This window comes from Rutidosis leptorrhynchoides, chromosome 7 (assembly GCF_046630445.1).
Source record: "Rutidosis leptorrhynchoides isolate AG116_Rl617_1_P2 chromosome 7, CSIRO_AGI_Rlap_v1, whole genome shotgun sequence".
Taxonomy (NCBI): domain Eukaryota; kingdom Viridiplantae; phylum Streptophyta; class Magnoliopsida; order Asterales; family Asteraceae; genus Rutidosis; species Rutidosis leptorrhynchoides.
Window position 1 is genome coordinate 207,039,176 of NC_092339.1, and position 27,188 is coordinate 207,066,363.

Here is a 27,188-nt window from a genome sequence, read left to right on the forward strand (position 1 = left end):
TTCCAAAGACATGCATATTTTATACCTTATTTTATCCCTAGTATAACAACCTTTAAGATTCAACATAACTTATCTAAGGGCAATATCAAATATACAAGCATGCACAATCCTATATTCTCGAGCACTAGTCAGGGATACACTATTGGTATATAAAAATTAAATTATGAGTACTCACGTATCAATATTGAGATTCAATATTGTAGGAAAGGTACGTAGACGCAACGGAGATGACAAACACTAAATTGACCTCATGAGCATACCCATGGACCATACCCATCACCTCCATAGCTATAACCCATAATTTCCTTAGCCCTATCCTACTCATAAAACTTGTCTTGAAATGACCCGCTCATGACCTCGTCGTAATATTTTATGTATAACTAATAAATATACTACTAGTAATAATAATAATAATAATAAAAATTTTAATTTTGATAATAATAATAATTAAAATAAAATAAATAATATTCGGAGTGTATATCTTATACATAGATCGAGTGAAATATGATGGATGAATGCACAATTTGAGTTTTATAGGCCCGATCTGGGACCCACACTTCCGCAATCACGGACGTTTGATGAAATAATTGTCCACATTTGTGGAATCTTTAAAACAGCTCATAAAGCACTTAACATGGCTACCGACACATTAATAAACTCTATAAACGTAAATGATACATATGTATTTATTTATATTATTTAATATATATTATATTTAATCTTTAGAGTTAATTAAATATTATATTATATTTACACTCATGGTAAAAATATAATTTTTACAAAAATGACACGGTCGTGGTCTCACGACTCATGTACCACTTTCGGTTTTTCGGGCGCACTTTCGTACGTTTAGAAAACTAGCCTTTTACGTTACGTGACGTGTACCTTTTACAAAAATTAGACTTACTCAACAATAAATTACCTTTATAAAAATATAACTTATAAAATTGAGTGTTGTGGTCATTTCCTTCTATAAATTAAAGTCTCTTTGTTTGTCAAAATATTTTATTTTAAATTAAACATTTTATGACACGTACCTTTATTAAAAACTAGACTTAAATTAATTAAAAACTAACCCACTCAAAGTGTAACTTAATCTGTTGAGTGTTTTGGTCATTTACTTTTATAATTCATAAACTTGTTATTTATCAAAGCCTATTTATTAATATTAGTTTAATATCAAAACGTTTTATGACTAATTTAAATTAAAATTTATAATCTTATACATAATTTTGAAATATTTATCTAATAACATACTAGTTATCCTTTCAAAACTAATTATATAATTTGAGTTCATTTACATAATCGAAAATCCTATAACATTTGTGCTTTAAAACTTAATTTTTGATTTCATTCTTTTATGCGTAAATGATTAGTTTAATTTTCTTAACTTTCTAAATAATATATCTTAATATAACATATCAAATGGGTTTATCTAGTCAACGAATCTTATCCCAATTATTCCTCCTATATGATAAATCGAGTATTATGAAATTCGATTCTCCACTAACTTTTGTCTAACTCCCAATAAGTGATACTTTGTTCTTACTTGTAAATCACATTACCATTTATTCCGAATACCGTTAAAAAGTAAGGGTTTCCTAATTCAAAGTGGACCTCATAACAGAGACTCATAATCATAGTTCAATGTATCCGATAATTCAATCATTTGATATTATCTTTTAATCTCGTCGATAAACTTACATCGAACAAATACATTTATACAAAGTATTATCTATTCAATACCTTGATAGCATTTCCAAGTTCATAAAATAGATCTCATATCTTATATTCATATTAACTAATCCGTTCAATGTTTCATTAATATATTTCATTTTCATAATCACACCTATGTATAAGTATTTATATTTATTTACACATAATTGCTCGTGAATCGTTAGGCATGGTCAAAGGGTATTTGATTAAATGAATATAGTTTCAACACTTTCGAGACTCAAACATTACAGATTTGCTTATCGTGTCGGATATATATAAAGGTTAAAGTTTAAATTTGTTCGGAAATCTCCGGGTCATCACACATCATCTTGTCCCACTTGCTCTAGATAGGTATTCCACCATGTTAACGCAGAACCTGTGAAGGTATGCGTAGCGTACTTCACTTTGTCCTCTTCAGTACACTTACTTATGGCAAACACCGATTCGACCTTCTCGGTCCACCGTTTCAATCCGATCGGTCCTTCGGTTCCATAAAATTCCAAAGGTTTGCAGGCAGTGAATTCTTTGTAGGTGCATCCTACACGATTTCCTGTACTGCTAGTGTGACAACCCGGAAATTTCCAACCAAATTTAAACTTTAATCTTTATATGTTTCCGACACGATAAGCAATATTTGTTAAGTTAAATTTCAAGAATTTTAAACTATGTTCATACATTCATTCAACCTCGACCAAGTTCCAACGATTCACGAACCATTAAACGAATATGATTATATATGTATATGTGTATATATATTATAACTTGAAACGTAAACAAAATATTAGATTAAATACTTTATATGATTGTATCTGTTTCAAAATATTTATCAATGGAATTAGAAGATAAGATCAAATGATTGAATTATCAGATATATTGAATTATGATTACAAGTCTCTGTTGAAAGGCCCACTTTGATTTGAGAAATCTTTTCATTTTAACAATATTCGGAAAATGGTAAAGTGATTTATAAATATGAACAAATTGTCAATCATTGAGAACTAGACAAAGGATAGTGGAAGATTGAATCTCATAAAGACTCGATTGGTCTATTTAGTTTCAAACGTACAAAAACGTTTTCAGTTTAAAAAGAACTTTATTATTAAAACGTATATAACTTTTATAAATATCTAGAACCACTTTTGACAACTCATTACTTAACTAGTATGATAAAGATAACGATATTTATATTTTATTTTATTAAATATATATAACGATTTAAATTAATATTATATATATTTATACGCGTATTATACGTACATAGTTTTATACTTTTACTATATTTAAACTTTACCTTTACTTTATTTTTTACTTTACTTTGACTTTAATAATTCACTTTAATAATTCATACTTTAATAATTCACTTTAATAATTCATACTTTAATAATTCACTTTAATAATTCATACTTTAATAATTCACTTTAATAATTCATACTTTAATAATTCACTTTAATAATTCATACTTTAATAATTCACTTTAATAATTACAAAAATCTATTATAAATAGAATTCAATAGGTTTCATTATTTCATAGAAACTTGAAAATATTTTTCTCTAAACTCTCTCAATCGATTTACATATATATATTTACTCCGTATTATTTCAAGATATTATTAGTATACATAAAATATTACGTCGGAGTGCGGTCCGGGTGATTTTGAAATTGTTTTTCGAGTGGGATTGGATTAAGGAAATTATGGGTTATAGCTATGGAGGTGATTGGGTATGGTTCATGGGTATGCTCATGAGGTCAATATAGTGTTTATCATTTCCGTTGCGTCTACGTACCTTTTCTGCAATATTGAATCTCAATATTGATACGTGAGTACTCATAATTTAACTTTTACATACTAATAGTGTATCCCTGACAAGTGCTCGAGTATATAGGATTATGCATGTTTGTACTTTTGATATTGCCTTTAGTTAGATTATGTTGAATCCTGAATTAGTTATATATGCGACTGAGATAAGGTATAAGATATGCATGTCGTTGGAAAGCTAGCGAAAAATTAAGAACTTTTTATTTAGATATCGAATAATTTCGATGAACGGATTTGAAGTTATAGTCCATCAAATTTTTGTATTATTATTAAAAATGATTATTATTATCGTCGTTATTATCGTCGTTCTAGTTTTATCTTATTATTATTATTATTATTATTATTATTATCTTTATCAATAAAAGGATTTATCATTAAAAATTGTTTTTTTTATTATTATTACTATCGTTATTATCATTAAAGTTATAATTAGTATTATTATTATTATTATTATTATTATCTAATTATTATTATTATTATCTAATTATTATTATTATTATTATTATTATTATTATTATTATTATTATTATTATTATTATTATTATTATTATTATTATTATTATTATTATTATTATTATCATTATTATTATTATCATTATTAATATATATATCATTATTTAAAAATGGTTATTGTTATTATTATTATTATTATTATATTATCATTATCGTTAATAATGTCATAGTAATTATCATTATTAGTATTATTGTAATTAAAACTAATATTAGTAACACCTAATTATTTTGATTACTATTATTATCATTATTATGAGCACGATATAAAAGACGATTAAAAGCTATTAAACGAAACGATTAGGAAATAATGAGTAAGAGTATCATGATGAAATTAAAATATTATAAGATATTGATTTAGATAAAATTATCGTTCTTATTATTTTTATCATTACTATTATTATTAAAAGTATCGTTAGTATCAAAACTATCATTTTAACAAAAATTATCATTTTAACAAAAATTATCATTTTAATAGAAATGTCATTGTTACTATAAAATATCATTTTTATTATCATTTTAAATAGAATTATTATTTTAAAGATAATATTAAAAATTATCGTAAATATTAAAGTTATCATAATTAGAATTATCGTTTTATCATAATATCACCTTAGTAATTATAAATATTGATATTTTTATAATAATAATTATTATTACAAAATAATACAACTTTTACTTACTAACATTATAGATATTATTTTATCAAATAAATATGTAATACAAACATATTTTACTACGTGTAATAAATTACTTTAATAATACCTATCATATTATCTTTATGATATTAAATGAACCCTATAAATTTTATTACTTATATATAAAAGTATATTTTATTATATAAATTTTAATATAAAATTTTATTTATTAATAAATGAATTATATTATTTACTCTAATAAATCTTTTAAAAATATTTAAAAATATAAAACGACGATATTTAAAATATATTATAATCATGTATAAATTTTGGAAATCATTTTGAGTCAAATTGACTTTTGTTGACTTTTGCATATTAGTCTCGAGCATTAGGATTGTGGTACACTATGACCTGACATAATTGTTAGACAAATATTGACCAACATATAATTATATATAATTAATTTAGGTACGTGAATCCGAGGCCAACCTTGCACTAGTTCAATGACGTTATATGTATTTTCACTACGAAATACAGTATGGTGAGTTTCATTTGCCTTTTTACCCTTTATATTTTTGGGACTGAGAATACATGCGCTTTTATAAATGTTTGACGAAATAGACACAAGTAATTGAAACTACATTCTATGGTTGAATTATCGAAATCGAATATGCCCCTTTTTATTAAAGTCTGGTAATCTAAGAATTAGGGAACAGACACCCTAATTGACGCGAATTCTAAAGATAGATCTATCGGGCCCAACAAGCCCCATCCAAAGTACCGGATGCTTTAGTACTTCGAATTTATATCATGTCCGAAGGAGGATCCCGGAATGATGGGGATATTCTTATATGCATATTGTTAATGTCGGTTACCAGGTGTTCACCATATGAATGATTATTTTTGTCTCTATGCATGGGACGTATATTTATGAGAACTGGAAATGAAATTCTTGTGGTCTATTAAAATGATGGAAATAAATGATTATGATAAACTAATGAACTCACCAACCTTTTGGTTGACACTTTAAAGCATGTTTATTCTCAGGTGTTAAAGAAATCTTCCGCTGTGCATTTGCTCATTTTAAAGATATTACTTGGAGTCTTTCATAGCATATTTTGAAGAACGTTGCATTCGAGTCATTGAGTTCATCAAAGATTATTATTAAATCAATTTATAGTTGGATAGTGGATACTATGAAATGGTATGCATGCCTGTCAATTTTCGATGTAAAGAAAGTTGTCTTTTAAAAACGAATGCAATGTTTGTAAAATGTATCATATAGAGGTCAAATACCTCGCAATGTAATCAACTATTATGAATCGTTTATAATGTATATGAACGGGTCCTTTCAGTTGGTATCAGAGCGGTGGTCTTAGCGAACCAGGTCTGCATTAGTGTGTCTAACAGATAAGTCGATAGGATGCATTAGTGAGTCTGGACTTCGACCGTGTCTGCATGTCAATAGTTTTGCTTATCATTTTGTGTCAAAAATTAACTACTTATCATCCTCAGGAAATTACCTGCTTATCATTTTTAGTCTAAGACACGTCTTGCTGCATTGATTGCATGAATAGTGTATAGACAAAAATTCATATCTTAGCGTATCTGCTAAATCATATCTTATCGTATCTATTACTGTAAACGTTGCCTGATATATCCCGTAAATTCCTCCGTAATTTACGAAATCTTTTGTTCTATATATATGGATATTCTATGTAATTAGAATACCATCCGATAACCGAAAATCATTTCATATCGAAAAAAAAAATCCTTTTTCAATCGTACGAAATGGAATTCATCATTAATTAAAGTTCCTCGGATTTCGAAATGGAATCCCACTCCAGCTCCGAAAGCAGTGTGACCGGAATAGATCAACCAATCAGTCATCACCTATTCTGGATGAATTGGGGATGGGTTCGTAGCCTCCTCAATCATTGGAGACAAGAAGAAGGTGATCCCTTCCATCCACCACATTGCCCTCTTGACGAAGAACCTGAAGCACTTACCGGCGAACCTTTCCGAAACACCATTTTCTCGCTCATTTCCAGAGTATCTCGTCACGATTATATATTACATCAAATTTTAGATTTTGTTTATCCGCTCGTCCGAACCGACAATCACCCCGGTGTAATAGAAGAAGTCAACGAGCTTCGCGCTCGGGTAGTGGCTTTGGAGAATATGGTGCAGAGATTACAAACACCAGCAGCAGCATCTGCAGCATAACCAGTAACACCATCATCAACGCCAATAGTACCATTACCACCCCAACCACAACCACGTCGTAAACCTCAACTTTACACTCTGTCCCACGAGCACCAATGTCATACGCCCTGTAGATACCAAGGAATACCAACAACAATAACCGACGAAGTATTAATTCATAACTTCATTGGAGAAACATTCCGCGCAGATTATGTAATCTCTAAAGTCTTAGAGATTATCTAATCTAGCCCTAACCATAAATCAGTTAAGCGAACCAAAATGATAGAAGGAAGAGTAGAAACCCTGACAAAAATGGTGTGTGATTAACAAGCTAAACTTGTTTTACCAACAGCATCAACAGTACCGTCAGCGTCACCAGCATCATCAGTACAGTCAACATCAGAATCAACAACACCTATAACATCACAAACTCCGTCAGCTCAAGAATCACTATGGACATCATTACGAATCAATAACCCGTATATTGTATCAACGAGTTATGAAGAATTAACTCATTCCCTTTGAAGAAATTATATGTATATTTTATATATTTTGAAATAAAAATAAATCTTTCCGTGCTAAGCTATTGTGTGTGAATCTTAACTACTCGGTTAATTCATATTACAAATATGCAATAATGTACGTCCTTCGGCCGCAACTTAACCAGCGTTAACTACAATCTCTGTCGCAATTCAACAAATTCCAATTCATAATAAATCAAGTATATATTTGATTTTACACTTTCATCATCGATGTACCCGAAACTTTTCAGATAACATCATTCGTACTTTGCGAAATTCACAAGAATTCCACGAACCGAACATCATACATCAATAAATAACGAAGTATTGATTCATAATTTCAATGTCATTAAAGAAATACTGCGTAAAAGTTATGTACTTTTTAAAGCCTTTAGGGATTATTCAATTCTAGTTTCAACCGTAAATCAAATGAGTTTAATTTAACATTAACTCATTAAATCTATGTTACATCTGAAGAAAATATACATATATATATTTTCATAAAGACTGTAATAAAATTCTTTTGTACAAAATATTAATTGTGAAATTTTTTTAACGGGTAGGTAATACCCGAGAGATATATAAATTCACAATTAATATATTACATTCTTCGAATCTGATTCAGCAAATCATCCATTATACTCCCTACTTTCACAACAATATACATTCTTTTATAGAAATCAAAACAACCATACTCATTCAAAATTTAATTACATATTCTGATTTTGAAATCTCAAAATTCAACTTGAGATATGACCAAAATCATCACTCTTAGATCCTTACATCTTTCACAAGCTATATTTTGACTTCAAAACTGTGTTAGAACATCAAATGTATGTTAACGATTACAATCTGTGTTCAAACCCTTCGAAAATTTCTGAAGACACTTCGAATGATGAGCAATCGAGATGATGATCCAACCACATGTTACCCACAGTTATGTACCTGAAAAACTCTTGAAACCAAAGTAAAAGTTTAAACAACGTATTCGCGTCAGATTCTTTAGCATTTATTAGCAAAAATAACTTTGCGACTCCTATTCAAAGTAGCCAGTTTTGTCACAGCTCCAGCAAGTCAACTTCAACTTTTCAGTCAGACTAACCTTATTATAACCTTGAGATATACACCATCGTTACATGGGAACCTTTTACATTCCACCACATTATTAACGGATGTATCAACAACTTCATTACCCTTTGACTTTAGCCTCTCCAAAAAGTCATTATAATTATTCATTGAAACCCCATCATTTACTCATTCGCATCTTGTAATGAGAATTTCCATACGAATCATTGGTAATTAGCAATCAGTATTTTGAAATCTCGCAGCATGTCTACGCTAACAGTTATATGTGTATATATAACGTCTATCTTCTGGACTTAATTTGAATGTGAAGATTCTAAAAAACACTCCGAACTACGAATTGGTTCTCCGAAAATGGAAAAAAAAAATGCTGATGAAGCAGCAAAAACTATAAACGACTTTAAACGGTAAAAGCTGGATGATAATGATGAAGTGTGCTGGCAAAGCGCAGAAAAAGAGAAGTTTTGGAACTGGAAAACGGATTGAGCAAAGTAGGAATGAGGCTGTGGAAAATTACAAAGACTGAACCTGACTTCAAAGGATCCAAATGATTCAGTACCTGCTGAAGTCATTAACGAATACCTTTCTCCTGACTATAAACCCCTGCGGACAATATTCTTCATCATCCTCTGATATTAGAAATTCTAAAATATCATCATATCTTTCATTATAAATATCCTCCATATTTCTGAAGATATTTTCTTAATTTTTCTTATTTGAAATCATTTACCTCTTCGCGCTATCTGTATTACATCATAAAAGAAACTATTTTAGTTTCTAAATTCTGAAACATTCAAGTTTAAAATAGGAATATTTTGAAGTAGTGTTGGGAACTGAAGCATGAATTAGTATAATATAATGACACTTGATCAATGTGATTATATTACAGTAAGTCATGCTGAGTTTCTAAATAGAACGTGATGATTCACAGATCATAACATCATCATGTGCCATGTTATACGACTCTTGTATTCTATTTAACCTCTAAAATATCAAGAAAATATTTCTTGATGATTCGGCCTTTTCCAAGGTATTCTAGTAATTTGACAAGTCAAGATCGTGCCATCACAATTTCCTTCCTAGAACATTAACAATGTTCATTCCGAAATTCGTATCTGTGAATTCTGGACCATTACAAGCGGTGCTTAATCGCAAGAAGAAGAAACGAAAGGACAAAACTCCGAAATAGAAATTGGGGTATAAATTGCAGCAAATAAAAGAGAGCATTAACTGTGAATGATAATGATTATAGAAGACAGAAGCAGAGACTTTGAAATATAAGGGAACATATAAAGCCCAACGACAAACCATAAATTATAAACCATATATATCGATGCATATAGCAATATAAAGACACGGGAGAACTAGAAACACTATAAACCCAAGAGTATAGTAGAAGTAAATAGATTCTTCCGGCGGTAGATGAAAAAGAAGAATGACCGATATGAAAGTTAGAAGTATATCGAGAATCAGAACTGGATGGAGCATATTGATGAATACTTTAAAATATGAGTTGAGGGGGAAAGAATAGAAGGTGATGAAACATGACTAGGAACTTAGAAATCAATAGATTTAACTCACACAATGGCGGAATAAGTGAATCAAACCCTCTAGTGAATAGGTTAAGTTTTTTTTTTTTTGATTAATTTAGTCAAACCACAACTAAATCAAGTGTGATTAGATCAACACCTAGAGCTATTATTCACCACCTGGGTAATTTGGACTGAGAGAAAATCGAAGGAGCTCACTAGATCTGAGTGTGTGTAACAAATGAGAGGCTTAACCTAAAATGAAGAACATAAGACTTTATATACCCCTGCTGTTGACACACCCATACGATTCATTCATCACACGTACGAGTTGGCTTCATCAACCGTACGGGTGATCACTCACTCGTGTCTTATCATTTAGGTTGTAATTGTGACTTAGCTCAGCATCAACCATGCGTATGAGACTGTCAGCCGTACTAGTGAGGCTTCACTCGTACGTCTGACTAAGTCTAACATAGTCAAACATCTAAATCTCATTCCTGTAGTTCCTGTAACCACATACAACCACGGATAGGATAATAACGAGCAATCATGGTGGCCTGTAAACTGTTGTACCTGCAATGGACGTGGGTAGATGTCTAGAGACTTGCATAAAATGCATCAACAGATGGTGTGAGTTGTAAGGAAATGAAGGAGGTGAATTTATAAGAAAATTTCCGACAGAACAATTAAAATGGATGATCGCATTTAAAGCGGATCCTAATTCCCTTGATTACCGGAGAGTCAAATCTTATTAAGAAGATTTTCTTCAAATCCCTTAAAATCTGGGAATCAATCATATCTACGTCAAATGATAAGATGAATCTACACTTACTCATTTCACACTTCTATGTTAGCTTCATTCGTACTCTTCATATAAATAGATTGTTTATCCAAATTATTCGCTGATGATAAAACTCTAATTTTCAGCCCGTATGCATCATGATAACATACTTATTATCATTCACGACCTTTCCACTCAAATTTCGGGATGAAATTTCTTTAACGGGTAGGTACTGTGACAACCCGGAAATTTCCAACCAAATTTAAACTTTAATCTTTATTTGTTTCCGACACGATAAGCAATATTTGTTAAGTTAAATTTCAAGAATTTTAAACTATGTTCATACATTCATTCAACCTCGACCAAGTTCCAACGATTCACGAACCATTAAACGAATATGATTATATATGTATATGTGTATATATATTATAACTTGAAACGTAAACAAAATATTAGATTAAATACTTTATATGATTGTATCTGTTTCAAAATATTTATCAATGGAATTAGAAGATAAGATCAAATGATTGAATTATCAGATATATTGAATTATGATTACAAGTCTCTGTTGAAAGGCCCACGTTGATTTGAGAAATCTTTTCATTTTAACAATATTCGGAAAATGGTAAAGTGATTTATAAATATGAACAAATTGTCAATCATTGAGAACTAGACAAAGGATAGTGGAATATTGAATCTCATAAAGACTCGATTGGTCTATTTAGTTTCAAACGTACAAAAATGTTTTCAGTTTAAAAAGAACTTTATTATTAAAACGTATATAACTTTTATAAATATCTAGAACCACTTTTGACAACTCATTACTTAACTAGTATGATAAAGATAACGATATTTATATTTTATTTTATTAAATATATATAACGATTTAAATTAATATTATATACATTTATACGCGTATTATATGTACATAGTTTTATACTTTTACTATACTTAAACTTTACCTTTACTTTATTTTTTACTTTACTTTGACTTTAATAATTCACTTTAATAATTCATACTTTAATAATTCACTTTAATAATTCATACTTTAATAATTCACTTTAATAATTCATACTTTAATAATTCACTTTAATAATTCATACTTTAATAATTCACTTTAATAATTCAAAAATCTATTATAAATAGAATTCAATAGGTTTCATTATTTCATAGAAACTTGAAAATATTTTTCTCTAAACTCTCTCAATCGATTTACATATATATATTTACTCCGTATTATTTCAAGATATTATTAGTATACATAAAATATTACGTCGGAGTGCGGTCTGGGTGATTTTGAAATTGTTTTTCGAGTGGGATTGGATTAAGGAAATTATGGGTTATAGCTATGGAGGTGATTGGGTATGGTTCATGGGTATGCTCATGAGGTCAATATAGTGTTTATCATTTCCGTTGCGTCTACGTACCTTTTCTGCAATATTGAATCTCAATATTGATACGTGAGTACTCATAATTTAACTTTTACATACTAATAGTGTATCCCTGACTAGTGCTCAAGTATATAGGATTATGCATGTTTGTACTTTTGATATTGCCTTTAGTTAGATTATGTTGAATCCTGAATTAGTTATATATGCGACTGAGATAAGGTATAAGATATGCATGTCGTTGGAAAGCTAGCGAAAAATTAAGAACTTTTTATTTAGATATCGAATAATTTCGATGAACGGATTTGAAGTTATAGTCCATCGAATTTTTGTATTATTATTAAAAATGATTATTATTATCGTCGTTATTATCGTCGTTCTAGTTTTATCTTATTATTATTATTATTATTATCTTTATCAATAAAAGGATTTATCATTAAAAATTGTTTTTTTTTATTATTATTACTATCGTTATTATCATTAAAGTTATAATTAGTATTATTATTATTATTATTATTATTATTATTATTATTATCTAATTATTATTATTATTATCTAATTATTATTATTATTATTATTATTATTATTATTATTATTATTATTATTATTATTATTATTATTATTATTATTATTATTATCATTATTATTATTATCATTATTAATATATATATCATTATTTAAAAATGGTTATTGTTATTATTATTATTATTATTATTATATTATCATTATCGTTAATAATGTCATAGTAATTATCATTATTAGTATTATTGTAATTAAAACTAATATTAGTAACACCTAATTATTTTGATTACTATTATTATCATTATTATGAGAACGATATAAAAGACGATTAAAAGCTATTAAACGAAACGATTAGGAAATAATGAGTAAGAGTATCATGATGAAATTAAAATATTATAAGATATTGATTTAGATAAAATTATCGTTCTTATTATTTTTATCATTACTATTATTATTAAAAGTATCGTTAGTATCAAAACTATCATTTTAACAAAAATTATCATTTTAACAAAAATTATCATTTTAATAGAAATGTCATTGTTACTATAAAATATCATTTTTATTATCATTTTAAATAGAATTATTATTTTAAAGATAATATTAAAAATTATCGTAAATATTAAAGTTATCATAATTAGAATTATCGTTTTATCATAATATCACCTTAGTAATTATAAATATTGATATTTTTATAATAATAATTATTATTACAAAATAATACAACTTTTACTTACTAACATTATAGATATTATTTTATCAAATAAATATGTAATACAAACATATTTTACTACGTGTAATAAATTACTTTAATAATACCTATCATATTATCTTTATGATATTAAATGAACCCTATAAATTTTATTACTTATATATAAAAGTATATTTTATTATATAAATTTTAATATAAAATTTTATTTATTAATAAATGAATTATATTATTTACTCTAATAAATCTTTTAAAAATATTTAAAAATATAAAACGACGATATTTAAAATATATTATAATCATGTATAAATTTTGGAAATCATTTTGAGTCAAATTGACTTTTGTTGACTTTTGCATATTAGTCTCGAGCATTAGGATTGTGGTACACTATGACCTGACCTAATTGTTAGACAAATATTGACCAACATATAATTATATATAATTAATTTAGGTTCGTGAATCCGAGGCCAACCTTGCACTAGTTCAATGACGTTATATGTATTTTCACTACGAAATACAGTATGGTGAGTTTCATTTGCCTTTTTACCCTTTATATTTTTGGGACTGAGAATACATGCGCTTTTATAAATGTTTGACGAAATAGACACAAGTAATTGAAACTACATTCTATGGTTGAATTATCGAAATCGAATATGCCCCTTTTTATTAAAGTCTGGTAATCTAAGAATTAGGGAACAGACACCCTAATTGACGCGAATTCTAAAGATAGATCTATCGGGCCCAACAAGCCCCATCCAAAGTACCGGATGCTTTAGTACTTCGAATTTATATCATGTCCGAAGGAGGATCCCGGAATGATGGGGATATTCTTATATGCATATTGTTAATGTCGGTTACCAGGTGTTCACCATATGAATGATTATTTTTGTCTCTATGCATGGGACGTATATTTATGAGAACTGGAAATGAAATTCTTGTGGTCTATTAAAATGATGGAAATAAATGATTATGATAAACTAATGAACTCACCAACCTTTTGGTTGACACTTTAAAGCATGTTTATTCTTAGGTGTTAAAGAAATCTTCCGCTGTGCATTTGCTCATTTTAAAGATATTACTTGGAGTCTTTCATAGCATATTTCGAAGAACGTTGCATTCGAGTCATTGAGTTCATCAAAGATAATTATTAAATCAATTTATAGTTGGATAGTGGATACTATGAAATGGTATGCATGCCTGTCAATTTTCGATGTAAAGAAAGCTGTCTTTTAAAAACGAATGCAATGTTTGTAAAATGTATCATATAGAGGTCAAATACCTCGCAATGTAATCAACTATTATGAATCGTTTATAATGTATATGAACGGGTCCTTTCAGTTAGATCCAAGGTTATTGTTGGTATGTAGCGCAGCCTGTACTGCGGCTATGTTTGAAGCTAGAAAAGTACGGAATTCCTCTTCATTCATATTCACGGTGTGTCGAGTAGTCGGTGCCATTTCCTTCAAAATAGTCAAATGGAACAAGTTAATCATACAGAATATTAAGAGTAGTTAATAGTATTTCTTAGCATAATATGAACTCATTTATAAAAGCTTTTTCTTCATATTAGCATTTTATAAGTTTAAATTCGGGTAGTACCTACCCGTTAAGTTCATACTTAGTAGCTAATATACAATTCAACTATTACAATTCTATATGAAAAACTGATTATAATAATATTTCGCGTTCAAACTTTTATACAATATTTTACAAACTTACAATACCGCTTATTTTACATAAAGCATGAAATATAGCACACAATAACTTTGATACAAGATAGTTGTGAAGATAATTCTAGCTAGTACACAAGTCGTTCAGCAAAGGCAATAAAGACACGTAATTCATACGTCCAGAAACAAGTCATGCATTCTGGTTTTACTGGGACTACTTCCCATCCTTGGTCTTGTGGAACATAACCGTTATGGCCGTTGATAAGACAGCGTGTTGTAACGTCGTCAAAGGGACGAAGGTTACGTAATGACCAACAGTCTCGTAATAACCTAAAAACCTCATTTCTTACCCCAATTACCGACTCCGTCACTTGTGGGAACGTTTTGTTTAATAATTGTAGCCCAATGTTCTTGTTCTCACTTTGGTGAGAAGCGAACATTACTAACCCGTAAGCATAACATGCTTCTTTATGTTGCATGTTAGCCGCTTTTTCTAAATCACGAAGTCCTATATTCGGATATACTGAGTCAAAATAATTTCTTAACCCGTTGCGTAAAATAGCATTTGGGTTCCCCGCAATATATGCGTCAAAGTAAACACATCGTAACTTATGGATTTCCCAATGTGATATCCCCCATCTTTCGAACGAAAGCCTTTTATAAACCAAGGCATTCTTGGAACGTTCTTCAAATGTCTTACAAACTGATCTCGCCTTAAATAGTTGTGCCGAGGAATTCTGACCGACTCTAGACAAGATTTCATCAATCATGTCTCCGGGTAGGTCTCTTAAAATATTGGGTTGTCTATCCATTTTGTATTTTTATACTGTAAAATAGACAAGAGTTAGATTCATAAAAAAAATACTTATTAATACAAGCAATTTTTTTACATATATCATAAAGCATAAGCACACTATATTACATATATTACACCACACGAATACAACTATCTTATTCCGACTCGCTCGTTTCTTCTTGTTCGGTTTTGGTTCGTTTTGCCAAGTTTCTAGGGATATATGATGTTCCCCTAATACGAGCCGTCGTTGTCCACATTGGTTTAGAAAAACCTGGTGGTTTAGAGGTTCCCGGGTCATTGTTATAACTTAAGGACTTCAGGGGTTGACGATACATATAAAGTTCATCGGGGTTGGAATTAGATTTCTCTATTTTTATGCCCTTTCCCTTATTATTTTCTTTTGCCTTTTTAAATTCAGTTGGGGTAATTTCTATAGCATCATCGGAATTCTCGTCGAAATCCGATTCATCGGAGAATTGGTAATCCTCCCAATATTTTGCTTCCTTGGCGAAAACACCATTGACCATAATTAACCTTGGTCGGTTGGTTGAGGATTCTCTTTTACTTAACCGTTTTATTATTTCCCCCACCGGTTCTATTTCTTCTTCCGGTTCCGATTCTTCTTCCGGTTCCGATTCTTCTTCCGGTTCCGACTCTTCTTCCGGTTCCTCTTCGGGAACTTGTGAATCAGTCCACGAATCATTCCAATTTACATTTGACTCTTCATTATTATTAGGTGAGTTAATGGTACTTGTTCTAGAGGTAGACATCTATCACATAATATCAAACACGTTATGATATTAATATATCACATAATATTCATATGTTAAATATATATAGTTTCCAACAAAAATGTTAAGCAATCATTTTTAAAGAAAACACGGTCGAAGTCCAGACTCACTAATGCATCCTAACAAACTAGATAAGACACACTAATGCAAATTTTCTGGTTCTCTAAGACCAACGCTCTGATACCAACTGAAATGTCCCGTTCTTATTGATTAAAAACGTTCCATATTAACTGATTTCGTTGCGAGGTTTTGACCTCTATATGAGACGTTTTTCAAAGACTGCATTCATTTTTAAAACAAACCATAACCTTTATTTCATAAATAAAGGTTTAAAAAGCTTTACGTAGATTATCAAATAATGATAATCTAAAATATCCTGTTTACACACGACCATTACATAATGGTTTACAATACAAATATGTTACATCGAAATCAGTTTCTTGAATGCAGTTTTTACACAATATCATACAAACATGGACTCCAAATCTTGTCCTTATTTTAGTATGCAACAGCGGAAGCTCTTAGTATTCACCTGAGAATAAACATGCTTTAAACGTCAACAAAAATGTTAGTGAGTTATAGGTTTAACCTATATATATCAAATCGTAACAATAGACCACAAGATTTCATATTTCAATACACATCCCATACATAGAGATAAAAATTATTCATATGATGAACACCTGGTAACCGACATTAACAAGATGCATATATATAAGAATATCCCCATCATTCCGGGACACCCTTCGGATATGATATAATTTTCGAAGTACTAAAGCATCCGGTACTTTGGATGGAGTTTGTTAGGCCCAATAGATCTATCTTTAGGATTCGCGTCAATTAGGGTGTCTGTTCCCTAATTCTTAGATTACCAGACTATATAAAAAGGGGCATATTCGATTTCGATCATTCAACCATATAATGTCATTTTAATTACTTGTGTCTATTTTGTAAAACAGTTATAAAAGTTGCACATGTATTCTCAGTCCCAAAAATGTAAAGAGTAAAAGGGGATCAAAGGAACTCACTTTCACAGATTTTTACTTCGTCGGGAAGTAAGACTTGGCCACTGGTTGATTCACGAACCTATAACAATATATACATATATATCAAAGTATGTTTAAAATATATTTACAACACTTTTAATATATTTTGATGTTTTAAGTTTATTAAGTCAGCTATCCTCGTTAGTAACCTACAACTAGTTGTCCACAGTTAGATGTACAGAAATAAATCGATAAATATTATCTTGAATCAATCCACGACCCAGTGTATACGTATCTCAGTATTGATCACAACTCAAACTATATATATTTTGGAATCAACCTCAACCCTGTATAGCTAACTCCAACATTCACATATAGAGTGTCTATGGTTGTTCCGAAATATATATAGATGTGTCGACATGATAGGTCGAAACATTGTATACATGTCTATGGTATCTCAAGATTACATAATATACAATACAAGTTGATTAAGTTATGGTTGGAATAGATTTGTTACCAATTTTCACGTAGCTAAAATGAGAAAAATTATCCAATCTTGTTTTACCCATAACTTCTTCATTTTAAATCCGTTTTGAGTGAATCAAATTGCTATGGTTTCATATTGAACTCTATTTTATGAATCTAAACAGAAAAAGTATAGGTTTATAGTTGGAAAAATAAGTTACAAGTCGTTTTTGTAAAGGTAGTCATTTCAGTCGAAAGAATGACGTCTAGATGACAATTTTAGAAAACATACTTCCACTTTGAATTTAGCCATAATTTTTGGATATAGTTTCATGTTCATAATAAAAATCATTTTCTTAGAATAACAACTTTTAAATCAAAGTTTATCATAGTTTTTAATTAACTAACCCAAAACAGCCCGCGGTGTTACTACGACGGCGTAAATCCAGTTTTACGGTGTTTTTCGTGTTTCCAGGTTTTAAATCATTAAGTTAGCATATCATATAGATATAGAACATGTGTGTAGTTAATTTTAAAAGTCAAGTTAGAAGGATTAACTTTTGTTTGCGAACAAGTTTAGAATTAACTAAACTATGTTCTAGTGATTACGAGTTTAAACCTTCGAATAAGATAGTTTTATATATATGAATCGAATGATGTTATGAACATCATTACTACCTCAAGTTTAGTAGGTAAACCTATTGGAAGTGACAAGAAATGATCTAGCTTCAAAGGATCTTGGATGGCTTGAAAGTTTTTGAAGTAGGATCATGACACAAAAACAAGTTCAAGTAAGATTTTTACTCGAATTAAGATAGTTTATTGTTATAGAAATTGAATCAAAGTTTGAATATGAATATTACCTTGAATAAGAAAGATAACCTACTGTATATAACAAAGGTTTCTTGATCTTAGATGATTACTTGGAATGGATTAGAAAGCTTGGAAGTAAATTAGTAAACTTGAAGGGATTTTTGAAGTGTTCTTGAAGTGTTCTTCCTATGATGATTATAGCTTGATTCTTGAAGTGATTTTTGATGAAGATGATGATTAACAAATGGAAAAATACGTTCATAATAGTGTGTGTGTGTGTGTGTTGAGAGAGAATTAGAAAGAGAATTGGAAATGAAATGGAGTAAATGATGAGTGGTAATTGGTGAGTGGTGAGTGGGGTTAAAAGGAGTTCTAGTTAGTTGACTAGCTCATGGTAGAAGTTAAAATTGATTAGTCATACATGACATAATCAAGAGTGAAATCCCATGCTAGTTCCTATTGGTATATACTCATAGTAAGTACGTCTTGAAGCTGTGTATAATACGGGTAAGAATACGACTAGAATTCTTGATGAAAGAAAAGAATGGAAAAGTAACTGTAACCATTTTCGTTAAGTATGAGTGTTTTGATATATGTCTTGAGGTCTTCCAAAAGTATTTTAATACATCTAAATACACTACATGTATATACATTTTAACTGAGTCGTTAAGTCATCGTTAGTCGTTACATGTAAGTGTTGTTTTGAAACCTTTAAGTTAACGATCTCAATTAATGTTGTTAACCCATTGTTTATTATATCTAATGAGATGTTAAATTATTATATTATCATGATATTATGATATATTAATATATCTTAATATGATATATATACATTTAAATGTCGTTACAACGATAATCGTTACATATATGTCTCGTTTTGAAATCCTTAAGTTAGTAGTCTTGTTTATATATATATAACTCATTGTTAATATACTTATGGAGATACTTACTTATCATAATCTCATGTTAACCATATGTATATCCATATATATATCGTCATTTCGTTTTTACAAGTTTTAACGTTCGTGAATCGCCGGTCAACTTGGGTGGTCAATTGTCTATATGAAACATATTTCAATTAATCAAGTCTTAACAAGTTTGATTGCTTAACATGTTGGAAACATTTAATCATGTAAATATCAATCTCAATTAATATATATAAACATGGAAAATTTCGGGTCACTACACGTAACGTGTCCTAAAAGCAGTCTTTGGAATATCATCTTCCTTCACCCGCATTCGATGATATCCAGAACGTAAATCAATATTCGAATAAACCAACGAGCCTTGTAGTTGATCGAATAAGTCGTCGATTCTTGGTAGAACATAACGGTTCTTGATGGTGACTTTGTTCAACTCTCGGTAGTCCATACACAATCTAAATGTACCATCTTTCTTTTTGATAAACAAAACAGGAGCTCCCCACGGTGATGTGCTTGGTCGAATGAAACCATGCTCTAAAAGTTCTTGTAATTGGGTTTGGAGTTCCTTCATTTCGCTGGGTGCGAGTCTGTATGGAGCACGAGCTATTGGTGCAGCTCCTGGTATAAGATCTATTTGAAATTCAACAGATCGATGCAGAGGTAGTCCCGGAAATTCTTTCGGAAATACATCGGGAAATTCTTTTGCGACGGGAACATCATTGATGTTCTTTTCTTCAGAATTTACCTTCTCGACGTGTGCTAGAACAACATAGCAACCTTTTCTTATTAGCTTTTGTGCTTTCAGGATACTAATGAGATTTAACTTCGTGTTGCTCTTTTCTCCGTACACCATTAAGGGTTTTCTCTTCTCGCGCATAATTCGTATCGCATTTTTGTTAAAAAACATTTTCTTTCTGATTTCACCTCTTTCAGATGTCCATGCCGATTATCACATCAAAACTCCCTAATTCTACTGGTATCAAATCAATCTTAAATGTTTCGCTAACCAGTTTAATTTTCCGATTCCGACATATATTATCTGCTGTAATTAATTTGCCGTTGGCTAATTCGAGTAAAAATTTATTATCCAAAGGCGTCACTGGACAACTTAATTTATCACAAAAATCCCTACTCATATAGCTTCTATCCGCACCCGAATCAAATAAAACATAAGCAGGTTTATTGTCAATAAGAAACGTACCCATAACAAGCTCCGGGTCTTCCTGTGCTTCCGCCGCATTAATATTGAAAACTCTTCCGCGGCCTTGCCCATTAGTATTCCCCTGATTCGGGCAATTTCTAATAATGTGGCCCGGTTTTCCACATTTATAACAAACTACGTTGGCATTATTTGCTCCGATATTATTTGTTCCTTTAACCGCTGGTCCGTAAGGTTCACACTTCATCACACCATGACCCTTACTATTACATTTGGTACATGATGCCGTACAGGAAGTAGTCGGATGGTACCCATCACACCTTTGGCACTGAATTTTCTGATTGTTGTTACCGTTGTTGTTATTGAAATTGTTGTTGGGATTGTTGTTGTGGTTGTTGTTGTTATTGGGGCATTTGTTGTAGTTATTGTTGTTGGGACGTTTGTTGTAGTAGTTGTTGGGATTTCGATTGTTGTTGTTGCGGTTGATGTTGCGGTTGTGATTGTGATTGTTGTTGTTGTATTGGTGACTCTTGGCACTGGTTTCTTCCCACTTCCTCTTGACCTATTTCATGTTGGCCTCTTCGGCCGCCTGCTCTTTAATCCTACCCTCAATCTGGTTCACTAGTTTGTGATGTAGTGACCCGAACTTTTCCATGTTTATATATATTAATTGAGATTGATATTTACATGATTAAATGTTTCCAACATGTTAAGCAATCAAACTTGTTAAGACTTGATTAATTGAAATATGTTTCATATAGACAATTGACCACCCAAGTTGATCGGTGATTCACGAACGTTAAAACTTGTAAAAACTATATGATGACATATATATGGATATATATATATAGTTAACATGATACTATGATAAGAAAACATATCATAAAGTATATTAACAATGAACTACATATGTAAAAACAAGACTACTAACTTAATGATTTTTAAACGAGACATATATGTAACGATTATCGTTGTAAAGACATTTAATGTACATATATCATATTAAGAGATATTCATACATGATAATATCATGATAATATAATAATTTAAAATTTCATTTGATATTATAAACATTGGGTTAACAACATTTAACAAGATCGTTAACCTAAAGGTTTCAAAACAACACTTACATGTAACGACTAACGATGACTTAACGACTCAGTTAAAATGTATATACATGTAGTGTTTTAATATGTATTTATACACTTTTGAAAGACTTCAATACACTTATCAAAATACTTCTACTTAACAAAAATGCTTACAATTACATCCTCGTTCAGTTTCATCAACAATTCTACTCGTATGCACCCGTATTCGTACTCGTACAATACACAGCTTTTAGATGTATGTACTATTGGTATATACACTCCAATGATTAGCTCTTAGCAGCCCATGTGAGTCACCTAACACATGTGGAAACCATCATTTGGCAACTAGCATGAAATATCTCATAAAATTACAAAAATATGAGTAATCATTCATGACTTATTTACATGAAAACAAAATTACATATCCTTTATATCTAATCCATATACCAACGACCAAAAACACCTACAAACACTTTCATTCTTCAATTTTCTTCATCTAATTGATCTCTCTCAAGTTCTATCTTCAAGTTCTAAGTGTTCTTCATAAATTCTAAAAGTTCTAGTTTCATAAAATCAAGAATACTTTCAAGTTTGCTAGCTCACTTCCAATCTTGTAAGGTGATCATCCAACCTCAAGAAATCTTTGTTTCTTATAGTAGGTTATCATTCTAATACAAGGTAATAATCATATTCAAACTTTGGTTCAATTTCTATAACTATAACAATCTTATTTCAAGTGATGATCTTACTTGAACTTGTTTTCGTGTCATGATTCTGCTTCAAGAACTTCGAGCCATCCAAGGATCCATTGAAGCTAGATCCATTTTTCTCTTTTCCAGTAGGTTTATCCAAGGAACTTAAGGTAGTAATGATGTTCATAACATCATTCGATTCATACATATAAAGCTATCTTATTCGAAGGTTTAAACTTGTAATCACTAGAACATAGTTTAGTTAATTCTAAACTTGTTCGCAAACAAAAGTTAATCCTTCTAACTTGACTTTTAAAATCAACTAAACACATGTTCTATATCTATATGATATGCTAACTTAATGATTTAAAACCTGGAAACACGAAAAACACCGTAAAACCGGATTTACGCCGTCGTAGTAACACCGCGGGCTGTTTTGGGTTAGTTAATTAAAAACTATGATAAACTTTGATTTTAAAGTTGTTATTCTGAGAAAATGATTTTTATTATGAACATGAAACTATATCCAAAAATTATGATTAAACTCAAAGTGGAAGTATGTTTTCTAAAATGGTCATCTAGACGTCGTTCTTTCGACTGAAATGACTACCTTTACAAAAACGACTTGTAACTTATTTTTCCGACTATAAACGTATACTTTTTCTGTTTAGATTCATAAAATAGAGTTCAATATGAAACCATAGCAATTTGATTCACTCAAAACGGATTTAAAATGAAGAAGTTATGGGTAAAACAAGATTGGATAATTTTTCTCATTTTAGCTACGTGAAAATTGGTAACAAATCTATTCCAACCATAACTTAATCAACTTGTATTGTATATTATGTAATCTTGAGATACCATAGACACGTATACAATGTTTCGACCTATCATGTCGACACATCTATATATATTTCGGAACAACCATAGACACTCTATATGTGAATGTTGGAGTTAGCTATACAGGGTTGAGGTTGATTCCAAAATATATATAGTTTGAGTTGTGATCAATACTGAGATACGTATACACTGGGTCGTGGATTGATTCAAGATAATATTTATCGATTTATTTCTGTACATCTAACTGTGGACAACTAGTTGTAGGTTACTAACGAGGACAGCTGACTTAATAAACTTAAAACATCAAAATATATTAAAAGTATTGTAAATATATTTTGAACATACTTTGATATATATGTATATATTGTTATAGGTTCGTGAATCAACCAGTGGCCAAGTCTTACTTCCCGACGAAGTAAAAAATCTGTGAAAGTGAGTTATAGTCCCACTTTTAAAATCTAATATTTTTGGGATGAGAATACATGCAGGTTTTATAAATGATTTACAAAATAGACACAAGTACGTGAAACTATATTCTATGGTTGAATTATCGAAATCGAATATGCCCCTTTTTATTAAGTCTGGTAATCTAAGAATTAGGGAACAGACACCCTAATTGACGCGAATCCTAAAGATAGATCTATTGGGCCTAACAAACCCCATCCAAAGTACCGGATGCTTTAGTACTTCGAAATTTATATCATATCCGAAGGGTGTCCCGGAATGATGGGGATATTCTTATATATACATCTTGTTAATGTCGGTTACCAGGTGTTCACCATATGAATGATTTTTATCTCTATGTATGGGATGTGTATTGAAATATGAAATCTTGTGGTCTATTGTTACGATTTGATATATATAGGTTAAACCTATAACTCACCAATATTTTTGTTGACATTTAAAGCATGTTTATTCTCAGGTGAATACTAAGAGCTTCCGCTGTTGCATACTAAAATAAGGACAAGATTTGGAGTCCATGTTTGTATGATATTGTGTAAAAACTGCATTCAAGAAACTAATTTCGATGTAACATATTTGTATTGTAAACCATTATGTAATGGTCGTGTGTAAACAGGATATTTTAGATTATCATTATTTGATAATCTACGTAAAGCTTTTTAAACCTTTATTTATGAAATAAAGGTTATGGTTTGTTTTAAAAATGAATGCAGTCTTTGAAAAACGTCTCATATAGAGGTCAAAACCTCGCAACGAAATCAATTAATATGGAACGTTTTTAATCAATAAGAACGGGACATTTCATGTGAGCCATTCGACTTGCCTTTTGTATGGAGGCGGGCTCGTGTGAACTCACATCTTCTTGAATCCTTTCCAGTAACCCTTTTACAAATGCGTCGATCTTCTCTTCTTCATCTTCGAATGCTTTGGGACACAACAGGCACAACTCAGTGAATCGTCGTTCGTAATTCTCTAAGCTCTATCTTGAGCTTATTGACCTCATTTCTAGGATGGTACTGCTCGTTCATCAAGTGCTTGAATGCTGACCACGGTAGTGCGTAAGCAGCATCTTGTCCCACCTGCTCGAGGTAGGTATTCCACCATGTTAACGCAGTACCTGTGAAGGTATGCGTAGCTTACTTTACTTTGTCTTCTTCAGTACATTTACTTATGGCAAACACCGATTCGACCTTCTCGGTCCACCGTTTCAGTCCGATTGGTCCTTTGGTTCTATCAAATTCCAAAGGTTTGCAGGCAGTGAATTCTTTGTAGGAGCATCCTACACGATTTCTAGTGGCGTTATCTTCATTGCTGGATTCAGTATTATTATTGTTATTTTGCATTGCAGCCTGTACTGCGACTACGTTTGCAGCAATGAAAACACGAAATTCTTCCTTGGTCATATTCAGGGTATGTCGAGTAGTCGGTGCCATTTCCTTCAAAAATAACCAAATGAATCAAGTTAATCATAGAATATTAAGAGTAGTTAATAGTATTTCATAGCATGATATGAACTCATCTATAAAAGCTTTTTCTTCATATTAGCGTTTTATAATTTATAATTCGGGTAGTACCTACCCGTTAAGTTCATACTTAGTAGCTGATATACAATTCAACTACTACAATTCTATATGAAAAACTGATAATAATATTTCGCGTTCAAACTTTTATACAATATTTTACAAACATACAATACCGCTATATTTAGATATAGCATGAAATATAGCACACAATAACTTTGATACAAAACAGTTGTGACAACAATCCTAGTTAATACGCAAGTCGTTCAGCGAAGGCAATAAAGACACGTAAATCATAAGTCCAGAAACAAGTCATGCATTCTGGTTTTACTAAGACTACCTCCCATCCATGGTCTTGTGGAACATAACCGTTCTGGCCGTTGACAAGACAGCATGTTGTAATGTCGTCAAAGAGACGAGGGTTACGTAATGCCCAACAGCCCTGTAACAATCGAAAAACCTTGTTTCTCACCCAACTACTGAATCTGTCACTTGTGGGAATGTTTTATTTAACAGTTGTAATCCGATGTTCTTTTTCTCACTTTGGTGAGAAGCAAACATCACTAACCCGTAAGCATAACATGCTTCTTTATGTTGCATGTTAGAAGCTCTTTCTAATTCACGAAGTCCTATGTTGGGATATGTTGAGTCAAAATAGATTCTTAACCCGTAGCGTAAAATTGTATCTGGGTTTCCCGTACTAAATGCCTTAGAGAAAACTCGGCGTAACTTAAAGTCTCCCCAATGTGATATACCCCATCTTTCAAAGGAAAGCCTTTTATAAACTAAGGTGAAATGTCCCGTTCTTATTGATTAAAAACGTTCCATATTAATTGATTTCGTTGCGAGGTTTTGACCTCTATATGAGACGTTTTTCAAAGACTGCATTCATTTTAAAACAAACCATAACTTTTATTTCATCAATAAAGGTTTAAAAAGCTTTACGTAGATTATCAAATAATGATAATCTAAAATATCCTGTTTACACACGACCATTACATAATGGTTTACAATACAATATGTTACAACAAAATAAGTTTCTTGAATGCAGTTTTTACACAATATCATACAAGCATGGACTCCAAATCTCGTCCTTATTTAAGTATGCTACATCGGAAGCTCTTAATAATCACCTGAGAATAATCATGCTTAAAACGTCAACAAAAATGTTGGTGAGTTATAGGTTTAACCTATATATATCAAATCATAATAATAGACCACAAGATTTCATATTTCAATACACATCCCATACATAGAGATAAAAATCATTCATATGGTGAACACTTGGTAACCGACATTAACAAGATGCATATATAAGAATATTCCCATCATTCCGGGACACCCTTCGGATATGATATAAATTTCGAAGTACTAAAGCATCCGGTACTTTAGATGGGGTTTGTTAGGCCCAATAGATCTATCTTTAGGATTCGCGTCAATTAGGGTGTCTGTTACCTAATTCTTAGATTACCAGACTTAATAAAAAGGGGCATATTCGATTTCGTTAATTCAACCATAGAATGTAGTTTCACGTACTTGTGTCTATTTTGTAAATCATTTATAA